General features: G+C 43.9%; 1 protein-coding gene across 1 annotated transcript in view; it reads right to left on the bottom strand.

The window, feature by feature from the left end:
- LOC122797029 (protein cornichon homolog 1-like) overlaps positions 1–12878 on the bottom strand; it is a 564384-nt gene that overhangs the window by 43333 nt on the left and 508173 nt on the right. The gene's annotated exons all lie outside the window — the stretch shown is intronic.

Raw genomic sequence — 12878 nt, 5'->3', positions numbered from 1 at the left:
CTGTTCTGATCCTGCATCCCAAGAAAACCAGGTCTTGAGTGGGGGGTCAGATAAGACTTTTCCTTGTTTATAGTAAACCCTAACGGAGTCAGGGTGGAGATCACCTGTTGTAGGTGGTGTAGAAAGATTTGACGGTCCTGATGAAGAATTAACAGGTTGTCTAGATATGGGTATATTTGTATACCGTGTGCTCTGTAGTGGGCAATGAAGGGTGCTAGACACTGTATACACTCGAGGAGCAGTGGAGAGTCCAAACAGCAATGCAGAGAATTGAAAATGCCAGGAACCTGCTGCAAAGCATAGGGATTTCCTGTAATCTGGGTGTATAGGAATGTAGAAGTAGGCATCCTTTAAATCCAGAGCTACCATGAAAGCCTGTGCTGGTATGAGTGGTAGGTGCAAATGTAAGGTAATCATTTTAAAACTGGGTACCTTGAGGAACAGGTTTAGGGAAAGACAAATCCAGAATTGGTCTCCATGGGCCATCTTTATTATTTATTTATTTCCAGTTTGATGACCAGGGAGGTCCCACTGGGCTCGCCCGTTTAGAGGTGGAGGCCCAGGGAGAAAAGCTCCACAATACACAGTATAGTTAAAGATACAGCAAAGTATAGCAAAAACATTTACAAAATACAAATACATTTCAAGTTGGACATACATATTGTACAATGGTTACACAGCATATAAATCTTGAGGATGTCAATAATATGTTCATTTCAAAGAGAAGAGAGTAAAGAGAAAAAAACTATTTACAATATATACACTGATAGCAGTATTGTTGGATTAGCAGTCTTTCCTTGGTACCAGAAACATTCTGGAGTAAAAAAATGTGTTTCTTTGTGGAGAAAGTAATTGTTGAATGATGGTGAGGAAAAGGTGAGCTTGGTTTGATGGAGGTTGAGTAATTCCCTGGAAGGGGGCTAACATCCACCAAGTCGTAAAGTATCTCCTCTGAATGATGGAGAGGACCCAGTTTTCTGATGTGATTTTCCACTACAAGGGTAGGGAGAGGGTGAGACAAAGGGATAGGGGGGTGTTTGGGCTTAGAAGTTGGAAGTCACAGTGAAAGTGGTCTAGTTTGGTCAGACTGCCTCCGAAAGGGGGTGGTCATAGGGGTGGAAGGAAACCTGGGAGTAGAGCTTTCCCTAGGTTGCTTACGTCCCTTTGGCTGAGGTGCTGAGTGGGAGGATGGTCTCCTGACAAAGGAAGTTCTTTATGGCTAGTTTCTGTGATATCTGGGGATAGGAGACACCAGCAAATGCTTCAGGTTTTGAAGTTCCTTTCCCTTTTCTTGAAGGGATTTAAGTAGTTCTGCTGAAGTCTGTCCAAATAGGGCTTTATTGTCCAGTGGGGCATCTAGCAGTTTAGTTTGCACATCCATAGGAAGTGGTGAAGTTTCACCCAGGAATACTGCCTCAGTACTGAACCTGAGGCAGCAGATTTTGAAGAGGCTTCCACAGCATCATAACTGCACTTGGTGTGCCTAGTCATCTGAGATGCTGTGGAGAGTAGGGTGTTACGCTGGGTTTTTATTGATGAATCAGGAACCTCAGAGAAGAGGGTAGCAGCCTTGGAAATGATGTCCAGAACATAGCTGGCTGTGTGCGTTTGGTAGTTGAGGGCTCTTATAGCTAGAGTAGAGGAGGTATACACTTTCTTCCACAGTCTGTCTATGAATTTGCTGTCTTTATCAGTAGGGTGGAGAGCAGCAGAAGGTAACTGTCGGGATGTTTTATCAGTGGAAACTGCAATAACTGCTCGGTCCGCAGGGGGGTGCTTAAATAGGAATCGAGTGCCCTGAGGCACCTTGTAAAAATGGTCAGGATGTTTAGAGGCTGGGGATGGGAATCTGGGGCCTGTGAAGCGGCCAAGAAGGCATCTTGAAAGGCAGGTAGCAAAAGGGGCACAGCAGAGGGGATGGTTATTCCATTTGCAGCAGGTCAAAGTACCTTTTCTTAGTGTCAGAGATCTCGGAGGCCTGCCACTTAAAATTGCTCCCTCAAGAGTGAAATAATATCCCCAAAGGTGAATTCTTCCCAGGAGACTCAGAGGTGATAGGATCCTCTTCCTCTGGGGTAATAAAATCCTTAGAAGAGTCTATTTGTAAGCCATAGGTCAATGATTCCTCAGAAGAGAAATAGTCTTCCTCTGATAACTCTAAAGGGGGCCCTGGAGGAGTTACAACTGGTGGTGGTTGTGTTTGTAAGGCCTGGAATGCCTTAAAAAGATTCTGTGAAAAAACTTCCCATCCAGGGGACAGGTTGATGCTCCGGATGCTTCAGTTTTTGCTTTCTCTTCATAGGGGCAGATGTCTGAAAATGAGTGATAGCCGACATCTTGGTGGATGGTACGGAAAGAGTAGGCCTTTCCGACTGTATGAGCCGTGGTTCCCCTCCACCATCAATATCCTCAGCGGACGTACTCAAGTTTCTGCCATCCCAGCTTCCATCGAGGTTCTCGGGCTTGGTTGGAAAACGGAGGTCTAAAGATCTCGGGCTTTCATCTGCCTCAAGAATCTCTCCGGACGTCTGAGGCGCAGCGTGGGAATCCGGCCTAAATTTCTTGGCCTTCTTTCACGACGGCTCATTGGACGTGCCTACTCCACCCTTCATACGGAGTGCGAGATGCCGGAGCCTTTGGTTTTCTAAGTATAGTTTTAACATGGCCAGATGGCTGTGGAGAGTTTTAGGTACAAAGGATTTGCAAATGGGGCAGGATATATGGTCGTGGGCCTTGCCTAAACAGAATACACACTTTTCATGGATGTCCTTGTGAGGAATTTGTCTCCCACAAGCACACTTCCCCTTTCTAGTGGGCATGCACATCTTAGAAACTAACAAAAGACAAGGAAAACCCAACAGGGTGCTGATTGTAGCGGTCGTCTGAGAACAAGTGATGTGCTTCCCAAACTGCCAAACAGGAGTCCAACGTTCACTGGAGCAGAAACATTCTTAAGAGGGTACATGCAGACGTCACTTTTATACCCTAAGTCAGTTTATTACTCTGACATAGGATTTCACACGTACCCTCCTGCTCCAAAGACTTTGGTATAATGGCCGGATGTTGGCGCTGCAGGCAGCAACCTCCCTACTGTAAAGAATACTGCAACATGAGAATAGAAGGACATGTAATAATTATCCCCCTTAACTGCCTGTTTAGAATGGTCAGGGTTTTTTCTTACTATGTTGCATTTTGTTACTCCTACACTTAGCCAAGATTTTTCTTTTGTTGTCTAACGAATTGATATTGTGATTCCACTAGGGTGGCTTGTCTTTTGAGTCTGCCTTATTCTTAACAGGAGTGGGAAGAGCTCAGTCTATACAGCTATCAATATGGCTGCACAAGAATTCTGTAAATAGCTCAGCATATGCTATGGTATTTACTGGGTTTGGGGTTGGTTGGAATCTAGCTAATGTGTCGCTTAGTAGAAAGAGGTTAGCTACGGAACATCTCCTAAATGTCCTTGGTTTCACTAGTTCCTCGGATTTCATTTTTATTTCAAGCTGCCTTATGGTCAGAGCTGATGAGCAAGGATATTACACTGGGTGAGGAACATCACTCCCTGTTTGTGAGTACAAGGTGAAGGATGTTTGTACCCTGGAAGAAGAATGGACCAACTGTTACAGGATATTGATATTAATCAAGATTAGGAATCACTGGGCTTGTGCATTAGAAGTGAAGGATTCCTAATCTATAGAAAGGTAGTTGAGACCCCACATAAAAGATTGTATTCGAATGAACAATGAAGGACTTTAGTACATTGAGACAGATAGCATGGGTTTGCTGGGACATGGAGGGGAACGTATAATTTGCAAGCAAATGCTAAAAGACCCCGTTTATGGTTAGTTGCACATGTTAAGACTTCCAGTGGGTCACACACTTCAACTAGTCCGGATGTGAGGTTTTTAATACAGACAGACTCCTCCACCTTTAGTTCCCTCCTGTATAGTAGCTGGTCTAAAGATGTAAAAGGCATTATAACATTGCACTGCCGGGGTACTCTCCCTGACTTTAAACCAGGTCTTTGTTACTACACAGACGTGTGCACTCTCCAGGAAGAGGAAGGTTTGCAGGAAGTGGAGTTTTTTGTCAAGGTTTCTAGCATTCAGCAGTACCACCTACAGATATTCTTTTGTAGGGCGAGTTAAGTCAGGAAGCTTATCAGTTTAGCATTGCCTAAAAAAGGCACTATTGAGGTGGAAAACATCTTTGCCAATATTCGAAAGCCTAGAGGGGATAAGTGCAGACCATCCCTGGTAAAGCAGCATTGTCTGTTAACCATGTCCCTAGGCCATCCAATATTGTACTCCCCTCGGACTGATACCAGAAGCTAAGTCAATTGCTGAAATCAATCATTTTCTGTTAGTAACATGGCATCATCCTTGGAGAAGGTAGTATGCTACTCGGTGCTAGGCTCATACCTGCCTGAGGCACAACCAGGGAGCTCAACCATGCATCACTTTATACAGTTAAGGAAGGTATGTCTCAGGTCATTAACACCCACATGGACTATTATACTGGTACCCGTGGTTCAATAACCCGAGTGCCTGCGTGACTTGAATTCTAGCCCCAGATAGGCAGCTAACAGGGACTCTCTCCTAACTCAGTCTGGCGAGGGGGACATCAGTGTGCCTTACTACAGAATCACCAATGATCAGGAAATTTAGCTGTGTACTGGTTTACCTTAAAGACTTAACTGTACAGGCACCGAACAGTGTTACTATTTGCATCTGTGGGTGGTGTTTTAATGGATTGTTTACATGATGACTGTAGACCCTTTTTTTGATTATACTGTGTAGGAAAGTCTTAAGTGTTTTAGGGGGTCTATATTAGAACATCGAAGTTTCAGAACTTCGAATGTTCTAATATTGACACCTAGTAACCGAAAACTGAGAACATCGAAAATTCAGAACAGCGAATTTTTTGCTAGGGAAAAAATTTGCTGTTCCAAAACACATACACACAACACAAACACACCAAACAAACAGCAATCCACACACATACACCTAAAATCTTACATCTAACCCTACACTAAACTGTACATACACCACTATCTACCCACGTACCTTAACCCAAACCCTAACCCTAAGGTCCGTCACTATTGAACACACACCTCACCTGCGCCCTAACCCTAACTTACCTACTCCGCCTAACCCTCACATCTACACATTCACACACTTAACTGATCCGCGCCCTAACCCACCTAACCTGCCCTAACCCTCACGTCCACACAATCGCACACTTACCTGAACCCGACCCATAACTTTCCACCACAGTGCTGAAAATAGCAAAGCGACAGGAACAGACAACCAAATTCTTTCCCTAGGAAAGAATTTAGTTTTCTGAAACTTCGCTATTTTCAGCTTTCGCTTACTAGGGGTTGATATTAGAACATTCGAAGTTCTGAAACTTCGATGTTCTAATACAGGCCCGTTTTAGGAAGTTATCTAGAAGTGCCTCAGCATACGTAGTTTTGTGTGTAGAGTCTTTACCCTGTGCAGTAGGCATGGTACAAATGTCACTGACAACCCCTATAGGATTACTTTGGGTTGTAGGAGTGAGTTTTGCCTCCAGCATTACAGAATATGTATACCCCTTGCATACTTAATCTTTAATTTTATTAAGAATAAGTGGGTTGTCACTGTACATGAGGCAATTGCTGCATTGCCTCAAAATACCCATATTAACTAGACTGGCCACAGAGAGAATTGGGAAATGCATATCTATGGCTGCTGGTTTGCTATGGAAGAGCGAGGGAAATTTAAATATTGGATAGGTCAATAGCATGAAGAACTTGATGAGCAACATACACTCATCTATGTGCAAACTAGATGCTTTAGTAGTTAAAAAAAAAATCTTGTCTAGATAGTAAGGGTACAGTAAACTGGAGTCAACACAGATTACGAGAAATTACGCTGCGAGATATCGGCATCTATACAGATCACTGCTAGGCGCTGCTGCACAGAGCAGCAGCTCTATGTAAAGACTGTAAAAAAGGTAAAAAAAAATTCAGATATTCATCACAGACACACTCAATGCAGCTGTAAAAAAAACAATGCAAAAAAAAAACAAGCATCTAAACAGTGAATATGGTAATGCAAGTCTTAGGCTTGCTCGGAATTTATAAGCCAAGCATTGTGCAACTGCAATGCTTAAAAACAAAGGCGATTCAATAAAAAAATAAAAAAAAAAAACAAACAAAAAAAAAAAAAAAACAATGCCCTGTGGCCAATCAAAAACAGCACACACTGCTTTCTTTTACATGGGCCAGAAAAGGACTCTGGTCCCCTCTACTCTCACTAAAGTGGAACCAAGGCAGTTAAAGACTGTAAAAATGGGTAAAAAGTGCATATATTCAACACAGAAACACTCAAAGCAGCTGTCCAAAAAACAATGTGAAAAACAAGTGCCAAAACAGTACACATGGTAATACAAGTCTTCGCTTTTGTAAAGTTTATCAGAAACCAGCAACACTTTTCTTCTCGACTATAATGGTTGCCAAACACTGCTAAACATCTCGGAGTTCATAGGTTATGAGCCAAGCACTGTGAACTGCAACACTTAAATAGCAGTGGAGTTTCGATAAAACACAAAAGAGCTTGTGATCAACTAAAAACATGCCATAGCTGTGACTGAGCCTTGACATTAGTAAAAGTAAGAAAAAGTACAGTTTTGTACCTACCATAAATGTAGATGTTCGAAGATCCACATTGCTGCAGTCCTTACACTTGGGTAGTCCGCTGTCCTCGGTCGGCCCGAATATCAAAGTATTAGGCGGACGTCGGTCAAGGCGCTTAAGACTGACATCAGGACGTCAGGGTACAAATGCGCATGACCGACGTCATATCCTCAGTCTTTTCTTGCCCCAGATGTCAGAAGACCCTAAAAGAAAGGTCAAAACCAAAAGACAGCGAAAACCAACCAACCACCCTTGCACTAATTATATGTACAATATATACAATATACACAATATTTACAACCCAACCCACACAACCGCCTCTAACTACAGAGGGGAAGGAGGGAGGGTAAATTGGACTGCAGCAACGTGGATCTTCGAACATCTACATTTATGGTAGGTACAAAACTGTACTATGTTCTTCATCTCACATTGCTGCAGTCCTTACACTTGGGTAGAATCCCAAAGCAGAGGTAAGGGAGGATGGCAAAACTATAAAGCAGCAGGAGCTGCCAAAATGCCCTGTAAAACTGCAGTGGCAAAACCAGCCCTAGATTTAGAGTAAAGTGGAAGGTGATAATGCTTAGAGAAAGTATGCACTGAACTCCAAGTAGCTGCCTCCAAAATATCTTTAGTTGCCACCCCCCTTAAAAAAGCTGTAGAAGTGGCAGTAGCCCTAGTGGAATGAGGCCTAATCCCAGCTGGAATCTCCTTACCATGATGGGAATAACAGAAAGCAATGCAAAACCCAATCCACTTAGAAATAGTTTGTTTTGACACAGGCTTGCCCTGAGAACTCAAAGCAAATGAAACAAATAACTGCTGAGACTGCCTGAACCCTTTAGTTCTGCTCAAATAATATCGCAACTGCCTGTGTACATCTAAAGTGTGCAAAATCTTTTCCCCTTTATTTTGGGGATTTGCATAAAAAGTAGGCAAATGAATAGTTTGGTTTAAAGCCACACTAGAAACCACTTTAGGCATAAAGGAAGGATTAGTACAAAGATACCCTATCCTTATGGAAAATTAAGAAAGGCTCAACCGCCATAAGGGCCTGTAATTCAGAAACCCTTCTTGCAGAGGTAATGGCCAACAAAAAAGCAGTCTTCCATGATAAATATTTCAACTCGGCAGTAGCTGCAGGCTCAAAAGGCTGTAGAGTGAGTTTCTCCAACACAAAATTGAGATCCCAAGCAGGAGTAGGAGCTCTACGTGGGGGTCTTATATTCTTTGCCCCTCTAAGGAACTGCTTGAACAAAGGATGAGAAAACAATGGTGGGTCACAGTCATAGTGAGCAGAAATTGCTGCAGCATGAACCTTAATAGAAGAGAAGGACAAACCTTTGTCCAGCAACTCAGTAAGATATTGAAGAGCCACACTTAAATTAGGCTCAGAAACATCAAATTCCTTTGCTGTACTCCAAAATAAAAATCTCTTCCATTTATCTGCGTACACTTTCCTTGTACTAGGCCTTCTGGCCTCCAAAATAACATTCAAAACTTGCTGTGGAAGCTGAGACCCTCCAGGGTTCAAAACAGAATATGCCAGGCTGTTAGGTGAAGAGAGTGAAGTTTGACATTGAGTAAATGACTGTTCTCCTGAGACAGCAGGTGTGGAATTGAAGGCAAAGGCCATGGAGGCTCCCGTACCAGACTTCTCAATAATGGGTACCAGTGCTGTCGAGGCCAATCTGGAGCTATTAAAATCATCTTTGGCTTGTCCTGTCTGACCTTTAGGAGTACCTTTGGGAGGAGAGGCAGAGGTGGAAAGGCATACACATGAAGATTGCTCCAATTGAAAGAAAGAGCGTCCACTTTCTAGGCTGTGGGATGAAACCTTTTTGTGCAAAACTTTGGCAGCTGGTAGTTTAGTGGAGAAGCGAACAGATCTATGTCTGGAGTTCCCCATGACACTGTCAATTTCTGAAAGACATGAGGATCCAATTTCCACTCGTGGGGATCCATAATTCGTCTGCTCAACACATCTGCTAAGGAGTTCTGTGCTCCCGGCAGAAACCTTGCCTGAAGATTTAGCTGTAAACTGAGAGCAGTCTCCCACAAAATCATTGCTTGCCTGCATAGAGGATAAGAATGTGTTCCCCCTTGCTTGTTGATGTACCAAATGACAGTTGTGTTGTCTGTTAGAATCAACACCTGCCCTGGAAGAAGTAAATCCTTGAAAGCTATTAATGCAAATTGGACTGCTAACATCTCCTTCAAGTTGATATGTAGATGTTGTAGTCTGGCAGGCCACGTGTCTTGTATCCACTTTCCATTTAGATGAGCTCCCCAAGCTTTGTCTGAGGCATCTGTCGTTAGAATCTGACTCGCCTCTGGCCGGGTCACAGAGAGTCCCTTGTTTAGGTGACATTCCTGAGCCCACCACAAAAATTCCTTTTGAATGCAAGGTATTATCTGAATGACAGTGTCCATATCCTGGCAGTGCTGTGTCCATACATTTTGAGATACCATTGTAGCTTCCTCATATGCAGTTTGGCATTGGGAAGCACCAGAATACAAGATGCCATGAACCCCAAGGCTTGAAGGACTGTCCTTGCAGTCAGCCTGGACTGATGAGACAATTGATGGAAGTAAAGGGAAAGATTCTTTTGTTTGTCCGGGGTCAAAAGGCCATCTGGGATGCTGTATTCAGTCTCACACCCAGAAAGCACATGTCCTGAGAGGGTACTAGACTGGACTTTATTTCATTCACAGAATACCCCAGGCATCTTAGCACTGCTATCACATATTGCAAATGATGAAGAAGTTCGTCCCTTCCTTGAGCCAGAATCAGGCAATCGTCCAAATAAGGATAGATCTGTATTCCTTTCAGCCTGAAGAAAGCTATCACTGGAGCCAGAACTTTCGTGAACACTCTGGGCAGTAGATAAGCCAAAGGGCAATGCAGAGAACTGATAATGAGAAGTCCCAGCCAAAACGCAGATACTTCCTGCAACTTAGCCTGATAGGAACATGAAGGTAAGCCTCCTTGAGATCCAGAGTTACCATCCAGTGATCTTTGCCCAGCAGAGGTAAAAGCTGTTGTAACGTCAACATTTTGAACTTGGGAATGTCCAGATAAGTGTTGAGGATAGATAAATCCAAAATTGGTCTCCACATGTTCCCCTTCTTTGGTACTAGGAACAGGCGAGAATAAAATCCTAGACCCACTTCTGGCAGAGGGACCGGCTGTATGGCCCCTATTTGAAGCAGCAGAGAAATTTGTTTGTGAGCCTCTATTCTTTGCTGAGGAGGAACGTCTGGCATGCCTTTGAAAGGAGGCAAGGTATGGAAATAAAACTTGTAACCTTGGTGAATGATATCCAATACCCATCTGTCTTGGGTAATTAAACTCCAATTTTCCTTGGAGTGCCAACCTTCCTCCCAAAGGTGCTGCCAGACGAGAAGGCTCTGGCAGCTGAAAAGGTAGGTCATTGGGCCTGTTTACGAAAGGACTGGCCCCTGCCCTCACCGAAGACTGTGCAGGTGAACTCCTGTTCTAGGCCTGAAAGAGCCCTGAGCTCTGCCCCTACCACGTCTAGATCTACCCCTAGACTGTGAATCATAAGAAGAATCGTCCACCCCTTAGCAGGCCAATTCCTACTAAACTTCGGAGGCTGGACTTGCAAAAAATCTTTAACAGTCTGCATAGACTTAGCCTTTTCTTCCATTTTCTTTAAGACTGCCTCCACAGGTGAACCAAACAACACATCAGACTGTAAAGGAGCATCTAAAATCCTTGTCTTAACATGGTCAGATAAATCCTGATCCCTCAGCCAGGCGTGCCTGCGAAGAACTGACCCAGTGGCAGCCACCCTAGATGAGGCCTGTACAGCATCAAAACCACATTGTAAAGAATGCTTACCCACCTGTTCAGAAACATGTACCAAATCTTGTAATTCTTTACACTCAATACCTTCCGCCAGAGCATCTACCTTAGACTTCAATTGAGAAAGTAGATAGTATTGATATTTCAACATGTGAAACTGGCAATTCAAAGCCCTCATAGCTAAGGTGGAAGAAGTATAGACTTTCTTTCCCCATCTATCCAAAGCCCTGGCCTCTTTATCTGGAGGAACCGGATTTTTACAACAGAGGCCTTGACACCCTTAGGTCCCTGACTAACAGTTTCTGGGTCCGCCCTAGGACTCTTATAAAGATATTTATGAGCTTCAGGCACCCTGTAATACCTATCCGGTTTAACAGGAGCAGGAGGCAAAGAATCAGGATTAAGTGAAGCCTCTGCAAACACATCTTCCACAACATCCAGAACAGGAGGTATAGCCAAAGGCCTATGCTGGGGTAAAAGCAAAAATTCCCTAAGCCTTTTCCTGGAATCAGAGAAGTCCTGACCTTCCCACTTAAAATGTTCCCTCATGGAATGAAGAGTCTCTGAAAAAGAAAAATCCTCTGGAGGAGAAGCAGGAGTAGTAGAATCATCCACATCAGAATCAGAATAAGGAGAATACTCCTGCAAGTCTTCAGCCGAAGACTCTGAAACATCCGAAGCCTGCTCAAAACTCCCCAACTCTGGTTCCACCCTAGGCCTCTTATCAGGAGGGGGCAAAGAACCTCTAATCAAAGTAATTAAATCTTCTGCCATTTTAAGCATGTGCTTCTTGGGCACAGATCCTGACGAACTAGGGTGACACCAACAGAAGCTAAACCTGGCCTGCCTCTGGGAGAAGCCTTGGAAACAGAAGGAGAGGGCCTAACCACCCTAGAAAGGGAGGGAGTACAGAAACCTGAGAAGCCCTTCAGCCTGACCTGCCTCCTGAGAGGCCACATCCTGCAATAACAAAGTCTCCCCTGGGACTCCAGAGAAACCTCCGGCGGAACCACCGGTTCCACTGACACCTCTAAAGAACCGGCGTCCGGTACGGACGACTCTTCTTGCCTGGGTTTAGCTGCTTTGTCTTTGCGCTTCTTGAAGCGGGCGTAGGGGCATCCGGCGGCATATTTTAATTGCACCGGCTCCCGAAGAGCAACCTCGCACAATCTAACCTTCGCTAATAGTGCGTTTATTGAACCTAGCACAAAGCGACACCCAGCAACGTCGTGCTCAGGCCCCAAACAAGGAATACACAAAGTATGATAATCTCTATGCGGTATCTGTTTCCCACAAGAAATACAGTTATTCACTTTTTCTGACATCCGGTAAACCACTGAGGCAAGAAAAACTAAAATATTCTAGCGGAGTACTTAGCCAACTCGGTCTGAAACTCCGAATTCGAAAAATTTCAGAACACCGAACGGCACTTGCAACGCTGCTTCTGCATCGGACCATGCGGCAAAAAAGACTGAGGATATGACGTCGGTCATGCGCATATGTACCCTGACGTCCTGATGTCAGTCTTAAGCGCCTTGACCGACGTCAGCCTAATACTTTGATATTCGGGCCGATCGAGGACAGCGGACTACCCAAGTGTAAGGACTGCAGCAATGTGAGATGAAGAACATCTGTACACACTGTGCTAGCCATTTAGATGTTATTAGTTTGACAAAAATACAGGAGAGAAATCTTTGTGTAATCAACTGATCAGACCCCTTACTGTCCTTAATGTATAAACAGTACCTTAGTGGTCTGTGCACATTCAGGATGTGCATTTTGGGGGGCACAGGCAGGTGTAGTCAGAAAAAAATTCTGTCACGACTTTAGGCATGAAGGATGGACTTGTTCTCAGGCTCATTTTACCTTTATTTAAGAGCATAAAGGGCTCTTTACAAATCAAAGCTTGTTCTGTAACTCTCATGGATGACGTGACAGCTGTAAGTAGAACAGCTTTCCATGTCAAAAATTGTGTAAGCTTTGTTTGTGCCTACTGGCTCAAAGGGGGTCTTGGGAAATTATTTTTTCCAGGATACAGTTTAGGTACCAAGGAATTAATTTTTTTTCCAAGGAGGACTTAGATGTAGCACCCCTTAAGGAAGTGTTTCACTGGATTCAGAATGGCTAAGGGCAAAGCAGACCCAATATCAAACTGATTTAGATGGCTGAGAGTGAGGAAGAGAGGCAGAGAGATCAACTATAATAGAGGTGTAAGGGTCATGGGCAACTACTAGGCTATCAACCCCAGGGGGTTAAGTTTACCTATGTTTCCCGAGATATGAACCACAGCCTGTACTTTGCATCTTTGAGGTAAACACCACAACCATTAATATAACCTCTAAACCTGTTCCATATATCTCAGAGGTACTAAAA

The sequence above is a fragment of the Protopterus annectens genome, chromosome 3.part0 (genome assembly GCF_019279795.1).
Source record: "Protopterus annectens isolate FY-2018-M chromosome 3.part0, PAN1.0, whole genome shotgun sequence".
NCBI classification, from domain to species: domain Eukaryota; kingdom Metazoa; phylum Chordata; order Ceratodontiformes; family Protopteridae; genus Protopterus; species Protopterus annectens.
Note: the sequence above shows the minus strand (reverse complement) of the source record. Positions and strands in the feature narration are given on the sequence as shown.